General features: G+C 42.5%; 1 protein-coding gene across 4 annotated transcripts in view; it reads left to right on the top strand.

The window, feature by feature from the left end:
- Nucleotides 1-18,785, top strand: part of LOC132830169 (phosphatase and actin regulator 4-like) — a 175,923-nt gene that overhangs the window by 58,600 nt on the left and 98,538 nt on the right. The window lies entirely within an intron of this gene.

An 18,785-nucleotide genomic window follows, 5' to 3' on the forward strand; every position in this document is an offset into this window, starting at 1 on the left:
GCATGAGCCCTTCTTCAGGAATTCAGCCCTTCTTCCTCATTCCTGAAGAAGGGCTCATGCCCGAAATGTCGATTCTCCTGCTCCTTGGATGCTGCCTGACCTGCTGCGCTTTTCCAGCAACACAGTTTCAGTTTTGTAGAATCTAAACAGTAATGTTAAACTGGTTGGGTTAAGTAGCCAGTTTTTGTAAATTCTTTGCAGAGCTGGAGCATCCTGAGCAAGGTTTTGAAATTTCTCCCAACTCTGGCTATATTGTATATTTACTTTTGAACTAACTACTAGATGAAATATGCCTCAGACCCAAGGTGAGGGGAAGTGGATGAGGATTGGGCTACTTGTACATCACTCAGCAGCATCAAGGTTTGTTCAGCAGTCATGAGTGTCTCCTAGCATTGAGGGCTAAGGAGATGAGGGCAGCAGAGACCTGCACATTTCCTGTGAAGCACCTGGAGTGAGTGCTGTAGTATTCTACCTTTCACCCAGGGTCACCTGATGGCTTCTCAGTAAATTTCTTGAGGCTGCTGCTGTGCCCAGGAGGGAGTTAGAATGGGAACACTATGATCCCACCTAACATTGTGGGATCCCCTAATTTATTTAATGAGGCCCCTGCCGGAGTCAAAGAGGAACGTTATCTGCCACCAAGACCACAATAAGAAATTAACTCCATCGATTGGGAGGCTGCTTAGAAATCAGTTTAGGTTGACTAGCTGAAAGAGCAGCAGTGGTTGGAGATTCATTTGCTTCTCTCCACGTTTTTAATGATGGATGATGCAGATGTATAGAATAGAAACTTTTAGATGCAGGCTTGAAGCTATTCTGGTTCTAAGTCCTTAAGGATCACTGTACCATTTGCAACTGTAACTTCAGCTGCCTTAAACTCTAGAGTTTATTTCTGAATTTTATCTGCCTCCTCACCTTTTAATTCACTTTTTAAAATCTTTTCCTTTGACTCAGTGTTTTGGTCACCTGTCCTTTTGTGCTTTGTCATATTTTTATTTCTGTCTTGTTAAATGTCCCAAGGGTCTTCAATGCACGTAAGGCACTATATCAATTAAAGTTGTATCAAATATGACTTGATGTCTCTTTTCTGAGTACTTTTGTATTTTAGCATGTCATTTGTGGGAATGGCAAGATTGTACAGGGACTCTCTGAAGCTACTCATTTTCTGCTCCCTGCTGCATGAATGTAGAATGTATTGCCTTTGTAGATTTTGAGCTTTTGCTGTGCAAACAAAGGCAACAAGGTGATTTTCTGGGCCTTCACATTTCAAAACCACCTAAAGACATATGGTTTTGGTGACTTGTCAAACCTATTGAAGTGAGCAGGGTGTTTAACACAGGATGGAGGGAGAAGGATTTTACACTGTTCCTCAAATCAGGTTCCCATTTTGACCAGCAATAGTGCTTTTGTTTTTGAGACGAAACATTTAAGTGCCCATTGCTTGGCAGCTTATAATCCTGTATTTATTAAATTGACCCTGCTTTGATTAATCAAATTACCTGTGATTACTAGAGTGTGGGAGGAGTGTGTGAATTGAAGGTTGTCTTGAATTCAGAGTTGACGTTGAATCCTTGTTGGGTGAATATTCAAATACATTCTCTCTGTGAAGGTTACAAAATGAAGCTTGATGCAGACCCAATTGGGAAGACTCTGTGCCTATTGTGATTTTAACCAGGCACTGCATTTAGTGGCAAAGCTGTGTTAATATCTTCTGCTAAAAAATGAGGTCTGCAGATGCTGATGAAGGGCTTATGCCCGAAATGTCGAATTTCCTATTCCTTGGATGCTGCCTAACCTGCTGTGCTTTAACCAGCAACACATTTTCAACTTAATATCTTCTGCTACATGCAGCAAGATTTGTTTTTGAACTGACTTTTATTCATTCATGGGATGTGAGCATTTATGGCAAGATCAGTGTTTATTTCTAATCCTAGCTGTCTTGTCAGAAGGTAATGATCTACCTTCATTGACCCTTCCAGCACTTTTGATGCATGGACAATTCCTCCCATTAGGGAGACCGTTCCATGATTTTGATCCAGTAATAGTAAAGTATCAACAATACATTTCTGTCAGAACAGTGTATGAACTTGCAGGCAGTCCTTGTTTTTCTAGTTCATAAAGGTAGTGGATTCTTAGTGTATTGTTACAGTGCATTCTGTAGTCAGTACATACCCAAGATGTGCTGGTAGGCTTGAACTGTCAGTCAAATATTTGCAACATCTATAATTATCGGTGAGGTACCTGATAACTTAAGGGTAGCTAATGTACTTTTGCTTAAGAAAGGGGCCAGGAGAAACGGGTGAACAATAGACCTGTGAGTTTGACTTGTGTGTAAATTGCTTCAAGTGATTATAAAAGATAGGTAAAAATTGATCAGGGAATAATCAGCATGGTTTTGTGCAAGGAAAAGTGTCTCACAAACCTCCATTGAGTTTTTTGAGGAGGTTATCAAAAAGATTGATAGCAGCGCAGTAGATGTTGTTTATTTGGTTTTTAGTAAGGCTTTTAACAAGGTTCAGCACAATAGACTAATAAATAAAATTAGGTCAAATGGGATTTGGGGTGATGGATACATAATTGGCTTAATGGCAGGAGACAGAGTAATGCTGGAGGGTTGTATTTTGAACTGGAAGCTTGTTACCAGCGCTGTTCCATAGGGATTGGCTCTGAAACATCTATTGTTTGTTAAATGATTTCAACGAGAATACAGAAGGCATGGTTAGTAAGTTTGTGGACAACACCAAAATAGGTGGTAAAACAGACAGTGAATAAGGTTTTCTAAGATTACAGAAGGATCTTGATCAAATGGGTCAATGAGCTGAAAATGGCAAATGGAGTTCAATCTGAATAAATGTGAGGTATTGCACTTTGGTACAACAAACAAGGATAAGACTTGTACAATTAATGGTAGGGCAATGGGTAGTATTATAGAACAGAGGGGCCTAGGGGTGCAGGAACATAATTCTTTGAAGTTTACATCACATGAACAGGTGGTTAAGAAAGCAATTGGCATGCTTGCCTTTATTGATCAGTCCTTTTAAGTAAAGAAGGTGGGAAGTCACGTTGAGGTTGTACAAGACATTGGTGAGGCCTTTTCTGGAAAACTGTCAGATTCTGGTCGCCCAGTTATAGGAAGGATATTATCATGCTGGAGACAGTTCAGAAGAAATTTACCAGGATATTGTTGGGTATTAAGGTTTGAGTTATTAGGAGAGGCTAGGAAAGCTGTGACTGCTTTTACTGAACTGTTGGAGCAAAATAATGAGGTATGGATGGAGTTAATGGTAGTCCTCTTTTCCATAGCATAAGGGATTTCAAGATTAGAGAGCACATTTTTATGGTGAGAGGAGAGAAATTTTAGAAAGACGTAAGAGGCAATTTTTTTTTACACTGGTTCGCATGTGGAATGAATTTCCTGAAAAAGTCTTGGATGTGGGTACAAGTACAACATTTAAAAGACATTTGGATTAATACATGAATATGGAACGTTTGGAGGGCTATGGGCCAGGAGCAGACAAGTGGGACTAGCTTAGTTTGGAATTATGTTTGGTATGGACTAGTTGGGTCAAAGGGTCTGTTTCTGTGCTGTATAACTCTATGGGTTGCTTTTGTCAAAGATGGTGTCCAACTTTGCAAGTGTTGTTGGAACTGCGGTAATCCAGCCACTGCGAATGATGGGCAGGATTTGGGAAATGAAGATCGAATTCTCAACTTCATGACCTGTACTGTAGCTACAGTATATATAGAACTGGTCTAGGAAAGTTTATTTTCAATGGTGGTGATTGATGATTCAGCATTAGTTAAAACAGTTGACTGGTCTGGCAATTGGCTTCTGTCTTGTTGGAGATGGTCATTGGCCTGCCATTTGTGTGGCTTGAATGTTGTTTGCACTTACTCAGCCCAAATCACAAAGTTGTTTAGGTTCTGCATGCTGGAATAGACTGCTCATACCTGAGCAATTGCAGATGGTGCTGTATGTTGTGCAATTGTGAGCAAGCCTACATACTGCAACCTTATAATGGTGGGATGATTGTTGATAAAGCAAATCAAGATGATTGGGCTCAGGGCACTCCCTTGGAATTCCTGTAATAATGTCATGAGGCTAACATGATTGCTATCTAACAACCAAAACCATCTTCCTTTTCTGTTTTGAATTGGGATGTGTGTAAATGTCACAAAATGGAGAGCATGCTGGCTCCTCTGGTGGTTTTCTGGATGAATGTACCCGGTGTCACTGAGCATGGGGATTTTGAGTCTGATCCCTAGTAAAATTGCCAGGTGTATCTTTGCTGCATACCTATGGTTCATAGGAACAATTAGTCAAGCCTCCTGACCATCTCCAACTCTTGCTGGAAAGTGTAGCTGCTTTGGTTTTTTAAGGCAGCATTGGACTTCACTATGATACTCTTGCACTTGAGTGCCCTCCGGACCTTCACTACTTAGTGCCATGCTTATTTGTGCCAGCAATATGACTATCTGTGTATGTGGGAATGTAGCCTAGCAACATGTAAGGAGAAACTGAAGATTGTACCTTGACCAACCCTATGCAACAGCTATAATTACTGATAAATGGTTAACTTGAGAGTTGTAAAACAGAGAGCAGTTTACAGTGTTTCACAAGGGAACGAAATTTCCTTGCACATATGTTGACAGAATTTCTGCTGTTTCCTGTAGAAGTGAGCTTTTCTTTGGCGTCTGGTAACAGTTCCGACAGCTTTGCAATATCTTTCTTCCAGCCTGCTGTTATTGGTGTCAGTCTGATTTTTAATTCCTTCTGTTTCTCCATGAAAAATTTCATCTGTCACCTAAACTTGAGAAGGGCTGTTTAATATGCAGAAGAAAGATTGTTTTCTTGAATCCATTGAATCTGTTGCACTTCATTGTCACATTAAATATCAATGAACTTCCTTAATTTGCAAATCAGTTGTTGGGTTTAGGAGCTTTAGTTCTACATCATTGCAAATTTCCAAAGCATGCTTGCTGGCTGATTTGTCGCTCTGTCACTGTTTGCCAAAACAGGATCTCTCTCTCAGCACCCTTTCCCCACCCTGTCATTCCTGCATACAGTAAAAAAAATCTTTTGTCTCCTTTCTTTCAATCCAATCTTTCCAACCAAATGACTTGTCAATTTCTGGTTTTGATTCTGTTGACGTCATTTCCTTTCTTTTCATTTCCTTCTCTGTCCTTGAATCTAATTGGTTAAAGAGGTAGACTTTTGGGTATGTCATTCATGTTTTAAGTCTCACTCAGCAAGGTATTTCTCAAGCTCCACGTGAGGGAACATGTCAAAGCAACCAGGTACACAGATGCTCTGCTTTAGCAAGGCCATCACTATGTTGTGAAACTGCTTGGGTGTCCCGAACTTGAGTTATATTTTATTTTTCCATGTTTAAAACTTCAGACTTCATCTGGCTGTGAAAGGTTTAGTTTTCGAAGGTTGTTGACCCTACTGAGATATTTCACTACTGTTGCCTCACACCATTACTGGGAGAGGCTGGAGACCCCTAAACACACATGCTTTTCAGTCATGGTTCAGCTTGAAGCCTTGAGGTTTGGCTGGAGTTGCGATCCATGACACAGACCGTTATACAATGCATCTCTCCATTGTGTAGTGCTTCTTTGAACCCAAATGCTGAAACATGCTCTACTTTAATGGCTTGAATGAAATGCAGTCGATTTTCTTGATTGCTTTCATCCAATGTTATTTTTGTGCCCGTATGGATTGTTACTGTTGTGCAGACGCATGTCTAATCATTTTGGCTGCTTAGAAAGACTCTGATTCTTCCGCATCAGCCATAAAATAATTGAGATCTGAGCTGTAAATCCACACTGAGACGTGTAATTCCACACTGCCACGAAAGCACGTTTACAGGAAAAGTGTAAATTTCAGCAGCAGGCACTTGTAGACGCCTCAACATTTGCAGCTTCACTCTGCGAGGCAAACAGATTGTGTCAGCAAATTGCAGTATGGTGGGTTCTGTCTCGCAGGAAAAGGAGGAGTCTCTTCAGCCCTATTCCTTTTCCTATGTTCCTTGGCAAAAGAACCAGAGGGGAGATGAGAAATTGTTTGATGCAGTTGATTATGATCTGGTATGTGCTGACCAAGAGGACAGTTATTCCGCAGTTCAAAACAAAAGCTGACAACCCTCAATAATGCAATGATGCAGGAAATAGTTTACATGAGGTGTGTTAATTTACCGTTTGCTGTTGTGGTCTTCTCCAGAGTGTGACAGCAATAACATTTGCCAATTGTCGAAACACCCTATTGTGTCACAATTTTATTACTAACTGGCTGTAACATTATCTTGTTATAAAAATCCTATATTGCATGCCAAACTATAAGCTGTGATGAGTAATAACTGCATGCACTTATGATGCACCTTTAACATTGAAACGTTTTACTATGTGCTTCGCACAAATGTTAGCAAACAAATTTTGACATTGATCAGCATAAAGAAATTAGGATAATTGACGAAAAGCTTGGTCAGGCGTAGGAATGTCTTCAAGGATAACAGATTCAGAAGCTAATCAATTTAGGAAGGTTTAATGCAAACTGACCCATGTAAATCGTAGTCTCCATTCTGTGTCCTTTGTTGTCTAATGTCTGGACGGCAACAGTCAGTGTTTTTACAAAAGGACCCAGATATCTTGTCCTGCGATGGTAATAAACAAGTGTTTGTGATCAAGGGGGTTGGTTTGCTGTAAAGTAGGGATATTGGAGTAAGTCCACTAAGAGATGGGGAGTAAAATTGAAGAGAAGGAGAATGAAAAGCATGCCGAGCCTAGATTTTTAAAAAAAATAATAAAACATTTGATGGCTGCCCCGATGTAATTTTTTGTTTTAAAGAACATTTATATAATGTTCCAGGAGAGTAAAACATCCCAAGGTATGTGGCAGTATAATTAAACAAAATTTAGCATGAATGTGTCTGTCTTATGAGGGCAGAAGACTGAAAGCATGGAAAACACAGTTACATTTTTAGAAATTCTCTTGGAGTAAATTAAATTCTACCGTCAGAGTTAACCTAACCTGTATTGTTTCAAACTTTTAAGAGATCTGCTAACATGAAGCTGAATTCTACCTTCCAGTTAATCTTTTATAGAGTCAGTCCGACCTGAAAAATGTCAGGACTGTTGTTCAGTAAATACATGAAGTTATAAAGATGAATGGATTGTAAAAGGTTGGGGTTAATTCTGTAACACAGCAGTGAAGCTGTTGGAAATGCAGTGTATTTTATGATGTTGTGTTATGTCACCAGGGACACCAACCGTGAGTGCATAGTGAAAAGCTGCAATAAAAATACTGGCATTTTATAAGTATAATTGGACCCATAGTGGCAACCATCAGTTAATATCCTACATACAAGCCTAGGCCCATTGATCAAAGAAATCTATTGTACATGTAGTCGTGACTTTTACCCAAGACTTGGTGTGCAGTTTTTTTTTGCTGAATTTTGTAGCTTGCCAAGCTGAGTTGTTGGTGTTGAGAACTGGAACATATCTCTCTTCTAGCAGCTCAGTGTTGGCATCAGTAACTCTCAGGTCACACATTAAATGGCTAGAAACAAAATTAAGCTCCCTGTATTCAGTTTCCATACATGTCTTGGATCAAAACCTTGGAAAAGCTAATACAACTGAGTGTATGGAACTCTGAAGCTGCTTTTATTGTTTCTGACAATAATTGAATTCCTGTCAAATTATCATTTAATTTTTCTGTCGATCTAAAATTACATTTTCACTCCACAGTCTCTGAAGTCCTTGCATCCATCCCACTGTACGCTATTCCTTCAGTGATACAACCTTCAGACGTTTCTTCTTTACTTTTTGGAATCTGACTTTCCTGAATCTTGCCATGTTCACTCACTTTTAGAGTCGTCGAATCATAGAGATGTACAGCATGGAAACAGACCCTTTGGTCCAACTTGTCCATGCCAACAAGATATCCCAACCCAATCTAGTCCCACCTGGCCCATTGCCCTCCAAACCCTTCCTATTCATATACCAGGTACCTTTTTAAATGTTGCAATCGTACTAGCCTCCATCACTTCCTCTGTCAGCTCATTCCATTCACGCACCACCCTCTGTGTGAAAAAGTTGCCCCTTAGGTCTCTTTTATATCTTCCCCTCTTGTGTAATCCAAGATGGAGGATGGGAAAATTTTCTGGCTGTAACAGGCTGCTCCTTTTTTTGAGGTGTTTTAGATGTTGGAGGTGATTTCCTAAAATTCCGGGAGCAGCAGGTGCTGTTGCATTGTGTTGGAACTTTGGAGGAAAAAAAGTCAAAATAGCAGCAATTTCAAAAGGGAGAGGAACAGACAAAGGAAGCACATGGTGAGGTCAGTGCAGGAGAGAGAGAGAGAGAGAGAAAGAAACCCACACTGCCAGCTGACACAGCCGTGAACCTGCACAGTTACTGCCTTTGTTTGAATTCATGTATTGCTGGACATTGGAGTGCGTCTGGGAAAACTTTAAAAAAAAAGTGAAATTCGCAACTAATCTTGGAGGAACCTGTTTGGGAGAGATTATAACACAGAAACAGACAAGTGAATATATTTAAGTGTGGCCTTATAGAAAGTCTGCAGTAGTGAGTAGAGTGGGTTCTTTGTTGATTATATGTTTTATTAAGATATGTCTCTTGATTAAACATAAAAATATAAGCCATAAGTATTAAGTTAGTCTGGAGCAGTGTTTTGTAGAGGAATAAGACAGTGCTATTTTCTGAGTCAGTAGATTGGAAGAAGCAAAAATGGCCTTTAGTAGAGTGATATGCTCCTCTTGTCAGATGTGGGAGTTTAGGGAGTGTTCACAGGTTACTGAGAATTATATTTACAATAAATGCCATTGGTTGCGAATCCTATCAGATCAAATGGATCGGTTGGAGAGTCAGAGGTAATGAGGAATTTAGAAAAGCAAGGAGATGTGATGGATGGCAGTTATGGAAGGGAGAAAAGTTGCAGATACAGTCACATAGATGGGTTAACTGCAGGAAAGGGAAGAAAGGTAGGCAGGTAGTGCAGGAGTCTTCCGTGGCTCTCCCTATTTCAGACAAGTATGCTATAAGACCATAAGACATAGGAGTGGAAGTAAGGCCATTCAGCCCATCGAGTCCACTCCGCCATTCAATCATGGCTGATGGGCATTTCAACTCCACTTACCAGTATTCTCCCCGTAGTCCTTAATTCCTCGTGACATCAAGAATCTATCAATCTCTGCCTTGAAGACATTTTGCGTCCCGGCCTCCACTGCACTCTGAGGCAATGAATTCCACAGGCCCACCACTCTCTGGCTGAAGAAATGTCTCTGCCTTCCAGTTCTGAATTGACCCCCTCTAATTCTAAGGCTGTGTCCACGGGTCCTAGTCTCCTCGCCTAATGGAAACAATTTCCTAGCGTCCACCCTTTCCTAGCCATGCTGTTTTGGAAAAAGTAGGGGGTGATGGATTCTCAGTGGAATGTAGCATGAACAGCCAAGTTTCTAGTATTGAGACTGGATCTAATTCAATGAGGGGTACGTAAAGTTCCAAGAGATCAATTGTGTTCGGGGACTGTCTAGTTCGAGGCACAGACAGACATTTCTGTGGCCAGCAGTGAAAAATCAGAATGGTGTGTTGGCTGCCTGGTGCCAGGTTCAAGGATGTCTCAGAGAGGGTGCAAAATGTTCTCAAGGGGGAGAGGGACCAGCAGGGAGTCATTCTCCACATGGAACCAATGACATAGGAAGGCAAAAGGATGAGATTTTGAAGGGAGAATATAAAGAGTTTGGCAGGAATTTAAAAAGGACTTCTTCGAGAGTAGTAATATCTGAATTACTCCCGGTGCTGCAAGCTAGTGAGGGCAGGAATAGGAGGATAGAGCAGATGAATGCATGCCTGAGGAGTTGGTGTATGGGAGAAGGGTTCACATTTTTGGATCATTGGAATCTCTTTTGGGGTAGAAGTGGCCTGTACAAAAGAACAGATTGCACCTAAATTGGAAAGGGGATAATATACATGCAGGGAGATTTGCTAGAGCTGCTCAGGAGGATTTAAACTATTAAGATGGTGGGGTGGGACCCAGGGAGATAGTGAGAAAAAAGATCAATCTGAGACTAGTACAGTTGAGAAAAGAAATGAGTCAAACAGTCAGGGCAGGCAGGAACAAGGTAGGACTGCTATATTAAACTACATTTATTTCAATGCAAGGGGATTAACAGGGAAGGCAGATGAACTCGGCATGGTTAGGAGTATGGGACTGGGATATCATAGCAATTACAGAGGTGTGACTCAGGGATGGGCAAGACTGGCAGCTTAATGTTCCAGGATACAATTGCTACAGGAAGGTCAGAAAGGGAGACGAGAGAGATGAGGTAGTGGCATTTTTGGTGAAGGATAGCATTGCAGCTGTACTGAGGGATCATATTCCCAGAAATACATCCAGAGAAGTTATTTGGGTCGAACTGAGAAATAAGAAAGGGATGATCACCTTTATTGGGATTGTATTATAGACCCCATAATAGTTGAGGGAAATTGAGGAACAGATCTGTAAGGAGATCGCAGTTATCTGTAAGAATAACAGGGTGGTTATGGTTGGGGATTTTAACTTTCCAAACATAGACTGAGATGCCATAGTGTTGAGGGTTTAGATGACGAGGAATTTTCTGATTCAGTATGTTGATGTACCCACTAGGGAAGGTGCAAAACTTGACCTACTCTTGGGAAATAAGGAAGGGCAAATGACTGAAGTGTCAGTCAGGGAGTACATTGGGGCCAGCGACCATAATTCCATTAGTTTTAAAATAGTGATGGAAAAGGATAGAACAGATCTAAAAGTTGAAGTTCTAATTTGGAGGAAGGCTAGTTTGACAGTATTAGGGCCGGATGTTTGCAGGTAAAGGGACGACTGGAAAATGGGGAGCCTTCAGAAATGAGATAATGAGAGTCCAGAGACTGTATATTCCTGTTATGGTGAAAGGAAAGGCTGGTAGGTGTAGGGACTGATGGATGACTAAAGAAATTGAAGGCTTGGTTAAGAAAAAGAAGGAAACATATGTCGGGTATAGACAGGATAGATCAAATGAATTCTTACTGAAGAGGGAAATCAAGAGGGCAAAAAGGGGAAATGAGGTAGCTTTGGCAAATAGTGAAGGAGAATCCAAAAGGTTTTACAAAAACATTAAGGACAAAAGGGTAACTAGAGACAGAATAGGGCCCCTCAAAGATCAGCAAGGCGGCCTTTAAATGGAACCGCAGAAGATGGGGAAGATACTAAATGAGTGTGTTGCATCAATTATTTACTGTGGAAAAGGGCATGGAAGATATAGAATGTAGGGAAATAGATGGTCACATCTTGAAAAGTGTCCATATTACAGAGGAGGAAGTGATGGATGTCCTGAAATGCATAAAAATGGATAAATCCTCAGGACCTGATCAGGGGTACCCTTGAACTAGCAAAGTGATTGCTGAGCCCTTGCCGAGATAGGCTAAGATAAAAGGTAGGGAGGAGGGACTTGGGGGAGGGGCGATGGAGGTGGGATAGGTGGAAGGAGGTCAAGGTGAGGGTGATAGGCCGGAGTGGGGTGGGGGCGGAGAGGTCAGGAAGAGGATTGCAGGTTAGGAGGGCGGTGCTGAGTTGAGGGAACCGACTGAGACAAGGTGGGGGGAGGGGAAATGAGGAAACTGGAGAAATCTGAATTCATACCTTGTGGTTGGAGGGTTCCCAGGCAGAAGATGAGGCGCTCCTCCTCCAGCCGTCGTGTTGTTATGTTCTGCCGGTGGAGGAGTCCAAGGACCTGCATGTCCTCGGTGGAGTGGGAGGGAGAGTTAAAGTGTTGAGCCACGGGGTGATTGGGTTGGTTGGTCCGGGCGGCCCGGAGGTGTTCTCTGAAGCGTTCCGCAAGTAAGCGGCCTGTCTCCCCAATATAGAGGAGGCCACATCGGGTGCAGCGGATTCAATAGATGATGTGTGTGGAGGTACAGGTGAACTTGTGGTGGATATGGAAGGATCCCTTGGGGCCTTGGAGGGAAGTGAGTGTGGAGGTGTGGGCGCAAGTTTTACATTTCCTGCGGTTGCAGGGGAAGGTGCCGGGGTGGAGGTTGGGTTGGTGGGGGGTGTGGATCTGACGAGGGAGTCACGAAGGGAGTGGTCCTTGCAGAACGCTGATAGGGGAGGGGAGGGAAATATATCCTTGGTGGTGGGGTCCGTTTGGAGGTGGCGGAAATGGCGGCGGATGATACGTTGTATGCGGAGGTTGGTGGGGTGGTAGGTGAGAACCAGTGGGGTTCTGTCTTGGTGGCGGTTGGAGGAGCGGGGCTCAAGGGCGGAGGAGCGGGAAGTGGAGGAGATGCAGTGGAGGGCATCGTCGATCACGTCTGGGGGGAATCTGCGGTCCTTGAAGAAGGAGGCCATCTGGGCTGTGCGGTGTTGGAACTGGTCCTCCTGGGAGCAGATGCGGCGGAGACGAAGGAATTGGGAATATGGGATGGCGTTTTTGCAGGGGGCAGGGTGGGAGGAGGTGTAGTCCAGGTAGCTGTGGGAGTCAGTCGGTTTATAATAGATGTCTGTGTTGAGTCGGTCGCCCGAGATAGAGATGGAAAGGTCTAGGAAGGGGAGGGAGGAGTCTGAGACAGTCCAGGTGAATTTCAGGTCGGGATGGAAGGTGTTAGTAAAGTTGAACCCACGAGGCAGCGCCGATACAGTCATCGATGTAGCGGAGGAAAAGGTGGGGTTGGTGCCAGTGTAGTTGCGGAAGATGGACTGTTCCACATATCCTACGAAGTGGCCTCCTCTATATTGGTGAGACAGGCCGCTTACTTGCGGAACGCTTCAGAGAACACCTCCGGGCCGCCCGGACCAACCAACCCAATCACCCCGTGGCTCAACACTTTAACTCTCCCTCCCACTCCACCGAGGACATGCAGGTCCTTGGACTCCTCCACCGGCAGAACATAACAACACGACGGCTGGAGGAGGAGCGCCTCATCTTCTGCCTGGGAACCCTCCAACCACAAGGTATGAATTCAGATTTCTCCAGTTTCCTCACTTCCCCTCCCCCCACCTTGTCTCAGTCGGTTCCCTCAACTCAGCACCGCCCTCCTAACCTGCAATCCTCTTCCTGACCTCTCCGCCCCCACCCCACTCCGGCCTATCACCCTCACCTTGACCTCCTTCCACCTATCCCACCTCCATCGCCCCTCCCCCAAGTCCCTCCTCCCTACCTTTTATCTTAGCCTGCTTGGCTACTCACTCTCATTCCTGATGAAGGGCTTATGCTCGAAACGTCGAATTCTCTATTCCTGAGATGCTGCCTGGCCTGCTGTGCTTTGACCAGCAACACATTTTCAGCTGTGATCTCCAGCATCTGCAGACCTCATTTTTTACCTTGCCGAGATAGTTGTATCATCGATAGTCACGGGTGAGGTGCTGGAAGACTGGAGGGTGGCAAACACAGTGCCACTGTTTAAGAAGGGTGGTAAGGACAAGCTAGGGAACTATAGACCAGTAAACCTGGCATCAGTGGTGGGCAAGTTGTTTGAGGGAATCCTGAGGGATAGGATGTACATGTATTTGGAAAGGCAAGGACTGATTCGGGATAGTCAACATGGCTTTGTGCATGGGAAATCATGTCTCACAAACTTGATTGAGTTTTTTTGAAGAAGTAGCAAAGAGGATTGATGAGGTCAGTGCAGTAGATGTGATCTATTTGGACTTCAGTAAGACGTTCGACAAGGTTCCACATGGGAGACTGGTTAGCAAGGTTAGACCTCATGGAATACAGGGAGAATTAGCCATTTGGATACAGAACTGGCTCAAAGGAAGAAGACAGAGGGTGGTGGTGGAGGGTTGTTTTTCAGACTGGAGGCCTGCGACCAGTGGAGTGCCACAAGGATCGGTGCTGGGTCCACTACTTTTCGTCATTTATATAAATGATTTTGATCTGAGCATAAGAGGTATAGTTAGTAATTTTGCAGATGACACCAAAATTGGAAGTATTGTGGCAGCGAAGAAGGTTACCTCAGGTTACAATGGATCTTGATCAGATGGGCCAATGGGCTGAGAAGTGGCAGATGGAGTTTAATTCAGATAAATGCAGGTGCTGCATTTTAGGAATGAAAATCTTAGCAGGGCTTATACACTTAATGGTAAGGTCCTAGGGAGTGTTGCTGAACAAAGCGACCTTGGAATGCAGGTACATAGCTCCTTGAAAGTGGAGTTATAGGTAGATAGGATAGTGAAGAAGGCGTTTGGTATGCTTTCCTTTCTGGATTTATCATATTTCCTTGAAAGCTATCATTTCAGTGTGCTTTCAGTAATCTACCCTGTCTACTGCTTTACTGTTAAAGAAAAACTTCTTTTGCCTTTGTCCAGAAGTTAACCAATTTGGGATTTAACGTAGTGACTGGCTTATGAGGTGCAAAGGTGGTGCTGGAAAAGTACAGCAGGTCATGTGGCATCCACGAAAGGGGAGAGTTCAAGTTTTGGGCATCAGCCCATCAGGAATGACTGGTTTATGAGTTTATCTACTTTCAGTCACTAGAACCAAATGAGCAATCGCTTTAATTGACCTGGAACTCTTCTCCCTCTTGTTTGTGTAATCGATCAATAGTGAGCATTTAACCCAGAGCAACCATCGCAAAACTCAGATGGTGTGCATGCTGTATTGGTTTGGAATTGGATTCATTAACACCATTCTGCTTTGGCTAGATTTCATATAATCAATTAAACTTAACATTGGAGGCCATTTGGCTGATTACATATGTACTGCCTCTTTGAAAGGGAATTCTGGAATGTGGGTTCTAGGTATTAAAGGCAGAGTTCCCAATGGGGTCATATGAAGCTGGAGTAAAATTTTGAAGAGCCTGAGTAGAAAATATCTTTTGGAGCTCCGTGTCAATTGGTGAATGATTCTGTCATTAAAAATTGTTCTTTAATTAGTTGTAAACACTGTAAATGCTGGAAACCTTGATCAAACACGTTTGAATGGGTCATGGAAAATACATGAATGAATACCTCTCAACACTTATACAATGTGTAATTTATAAAGGGTGACCTTCTCATCCCATTCATAAATGAGTAGCATCCTTTGTGCCAATGAGTGATTTCAAGTGATGCAGTATTCTACTGAAATTTCACATGGTTTGTTTCTAATAAATAGTGATCAGCTGAAAGTTGATATCGTCACATTGGGATAGCTAATTGTAGGAGAGTCTTCTCGCAGTGTGGTGAGATTGGAGATAAGGAGTGAGCTGTGGGTTGGTTTCATGAAGGCTCAGGAACGTAATCTGCTCAATGTTTACTCCCTGGATCCCTTTAAAGTACAGTTAGTTGTTGACAAGATTTTATCTCATGAATACTTCAAAGCAATTCTGGTAAGAAGCAAGTGCTTATGCAACCATCCTGAGATTCCACAAGCAGCAACGAACTGAACGTTCTGCTTCCGATGATGGTCAAACAACTGATTATTGTGTGGGCCCAAGGAATCTTGCTTTATCCATTGCATTCAATTACAAATGGGTTTTATTATTAATGGGGGAGAGCGAGAAGCAGAGAATCTGGGCGTCTGTCAATCTGGAGAAGATATTTGGAGCCATTATCTGAGATCCTGTGAATGAGTATTCCAGCAAGTATAAGCTGATCAGAGTTGGTGTTTGTGAGGGGTAGTTAAATTTTGAAATAGTCACTAGCATAGGAGATAAAAGTCTCCTTGTGGATGTTGTCGAGAATGTATCTGCTAAAGTTGTGAACGCCTAATTATTAAAAGGAAAATAAATTTGGACGAACCTTGACTGTGATTGGAAATCTGTTAGAAGGCAACAGACACGGTGGGAATCAAGGAGGTCTGCTTTGATTGGAATGTGACAGGTGGTGTACACTCGAATATTTGATGGGGCCCCAACTTTTCCCCACATATGCCACTGATATGGATAAAGGAGGGTGAAAATTGCAGAAATAACAGAACCTATACTTATTGGTTAGTGTTTCAAAGAGCTTTGCAGGTGTTATGTGTCTCAAGGTGTTGGGAAGGTGACCAAATTCTTGGTTAGAGGTATGTTGTAAGGAGCATCCTAAAAGAAAAAGAGCTTGCACATTAAACTGTTAGAATTCCATAGCTTCGGGCCTAGATGACTGAAAGTATGGCCACCAGTAAGGAGAGATGAAATGAATAATGTACCAGAGACTAAAATTAGTGGACTTCAGAGATTTTTGATGATTATTGGGCTAAAGTAGGGTAGGGAGATGGGGAGGAGCAAAGCCATGGAAGGTTTTGAAGAGAACAGTGGGTAGTTTAAAAGTAGGGATGTTGCTAGATGATGATGCTGTTGGGAGGTAGAACAAGTTGTTGGAAGGAAGTCACAGATCGAGTGAGTGAGTAAACAGCTATGATACCCTTTATCTACCTTGCTGATCTTGCAATGCTGCATGTGTGTTGAGATCAGAAGTTAATAAAGCTCCTGCAAAGAGCCTGAATTGGATTTGTTTGTGTGGGTGTTTATGTGGTGCTGTTCATTAGATTGCAAATTCAATGTTGTATATCTGTTTCCAATTGCAGGCATGACCCAAATAACACTGAAATAGGCTGCCTGTTCATTGTCTTAAAAAAATCACTTCATGGAAATAATATGCAAATATGCTGCCATGTATTCTGCTCCAAATAACCTGCAGTCAAAGGATAAGAGCTTTGGCTTTGTACAGTTTCCATTCCCTTTTTTAAATATATTCACCAGGATGTTGGTTTTGCTGGCTAGGCCAGGGTTTTATGCCAAACTTTTGTTGTCCTTGAGATGGCGGTAGCTTGAAATTTCACATCTCAGTGCTAATCCCACAGGACTCCTGTTGACAACACTGTACAAGGTTACCAGTCGTCTTCAGCTCAAGAATGTCTGTTTAGATGCCAAAGAAAAGCCATTTAAGTCCCCCAAACTCCACCCCCCCCACCATGTCAAGGAATGTGCATTGCACCCTTGACTTCATTATCCCTTTTTTCTGATCAACTGCCCAATTCTGACTCACTTGATATCTCACAAAGAAAGAACCTTGCATTTGTATTGTGCCTTCTTATCACCGCAATTAGTACAAACTTTGAAGTCCACTCACTCTCTCTTGATCAAATCAAAGTAAACAAATCAGCAATGCCAGTGAAATACATTGTTTAACCTGTTTCATTGTGGTATGGTTGAAGTGTGAATATCCAGGTGCCAGGAGAACCCTACTGATTCCGCTTGGTAAAATCGCACTGGGATTCTTTTCCATTCACTTGAGCATATGATCACAGCATATGCCAGCACTTGGTCTGAATACAATACTCTGACAGTGCAGCATATATACATCACTGATGAGTGTCAGCTAGGACTTAGTACACAAATTTTGGCACTGGGCTTTGAACCCACAACTTCCTGACTAGAAGTACAGGCGCGATGACTATCACAAGTATATGCTCATTATCAGCCCAGTGCTTTTGTGTTAACATGCATTTGTTTTGAAACTAAGTTTATTTTCTGATCTTCTGTTGGGCTAAAATAACAACAGCTTGCCATTATGTCATTAATGCAGCAAAACATTCCCAGGGCCTTCTACAGAAATGCCACCAAAAAGTATTTGACATCCAGAAGAAAAGAAAATATCGGAACAAGACAGTTTTTAAAATGAATGATGTGGGTTTTAAAGAAGGAAATTAAAGAAGTGTGAAGACATTGAGGAAGGTTAGATAACGTCCGACTGCTGTTGTAACTACAGTATTATAATGGCTGGTCCACTTCAGATTCTTAGCAACGTTAACCTCTGGGATGCTGATGGTAGGAGATTTAGCAATGACGATGCAGTGACAATCAAGAAGAATTGATCAGATTTTCTCTTGTCTGAAAGGTTATTGCCTGGCACTGGTAACATAAATGTTGCTTGCTGCTTACCAGCCCAAGCTTAGATGTTGTCTAAGTCTTAATGCATGTGAACATGGACTGGTTCAATATTTGAGCAATTTTGCAATCAGAAATGAACATTCCACAGTTCTAACCTTTACAGTGAGGGAAGGTCATTGAAGCAGCTGAAGATGGTTGGCTTGAGGAACTCCTGCAGAAATGTCCTGGAGCAGAGATGATTGACCTCCAGCAACCATAACCATCTTCCTTTGTGACATGCATGACTGCAAGCCGTGGAGAGTTTCTGCAATATTTCTGTTGTCTCCAGGTTTTGCTAAGATGGCTTGATGCCATACTTAGAATCATAGAGATGTAACACACGCATCGGTCCAAAATCACCCATGTCGACCAGATATCCCAACCCAATCTAGTCCCTCCTGCCAGCACCCAGCCCATATCCCTCCAAACCCTTCCTATTTTTATACCCATCCAGCTGCCTTTTAAATGTTGCAACAGTACTAGCCTCCACCACTTGCTCTGGCAGCCCATTCCCCATATGCTCAAGTGCTGCCTTGATGTTGAGGGTAGTCACGTTCACTTCATTTCTGGAGTTCAGCTCTTTTGTTCACGTTTGATAGAGTAAAATGAGGTCAGATGCTTGGTGGATCTGATAAAACCTGAATTAGTGTCAATGAGGAGATGATTGCTGAAAAAATGCTGCTTGATGGCACTTGTCGCTATTATCATAGTTGCCTAACTAATATTTTACAGTATTGCAGCATCTTTGAAAGTAGGTACAGTAAAGTTGAGCTGTTCTCTTATTAGAGACAAATGACTGGTGGTGGTTTAACCTAAGGGTCAGCACACCTCACGGGCAACAGGATTGGATGGAAAGGAGAGTCCTTCATGGTAACCTTTATTCATTGAGGATTTTAACCCACACTGTTGGTATCCCT

The sequence above is a fragment of the Hemiscyllium ocellatum genome, chromosome 30 (assembly GCF_020745735.1).
Source record: "Hemiscyllium ocellatum isolate sHemOce1 chromosome 30, sHemOce1.pat.X.cur, whole genome shotgun sequence".
Classification (NCBI taxonomy): domain Eukaryota; kingdom Metazoa; phylum Chordata; class Chondrichthyes; order Orectolobiformes; family Hemiscylliidae; genus Hemiscyllium; species Hemiscyllium ocellatum.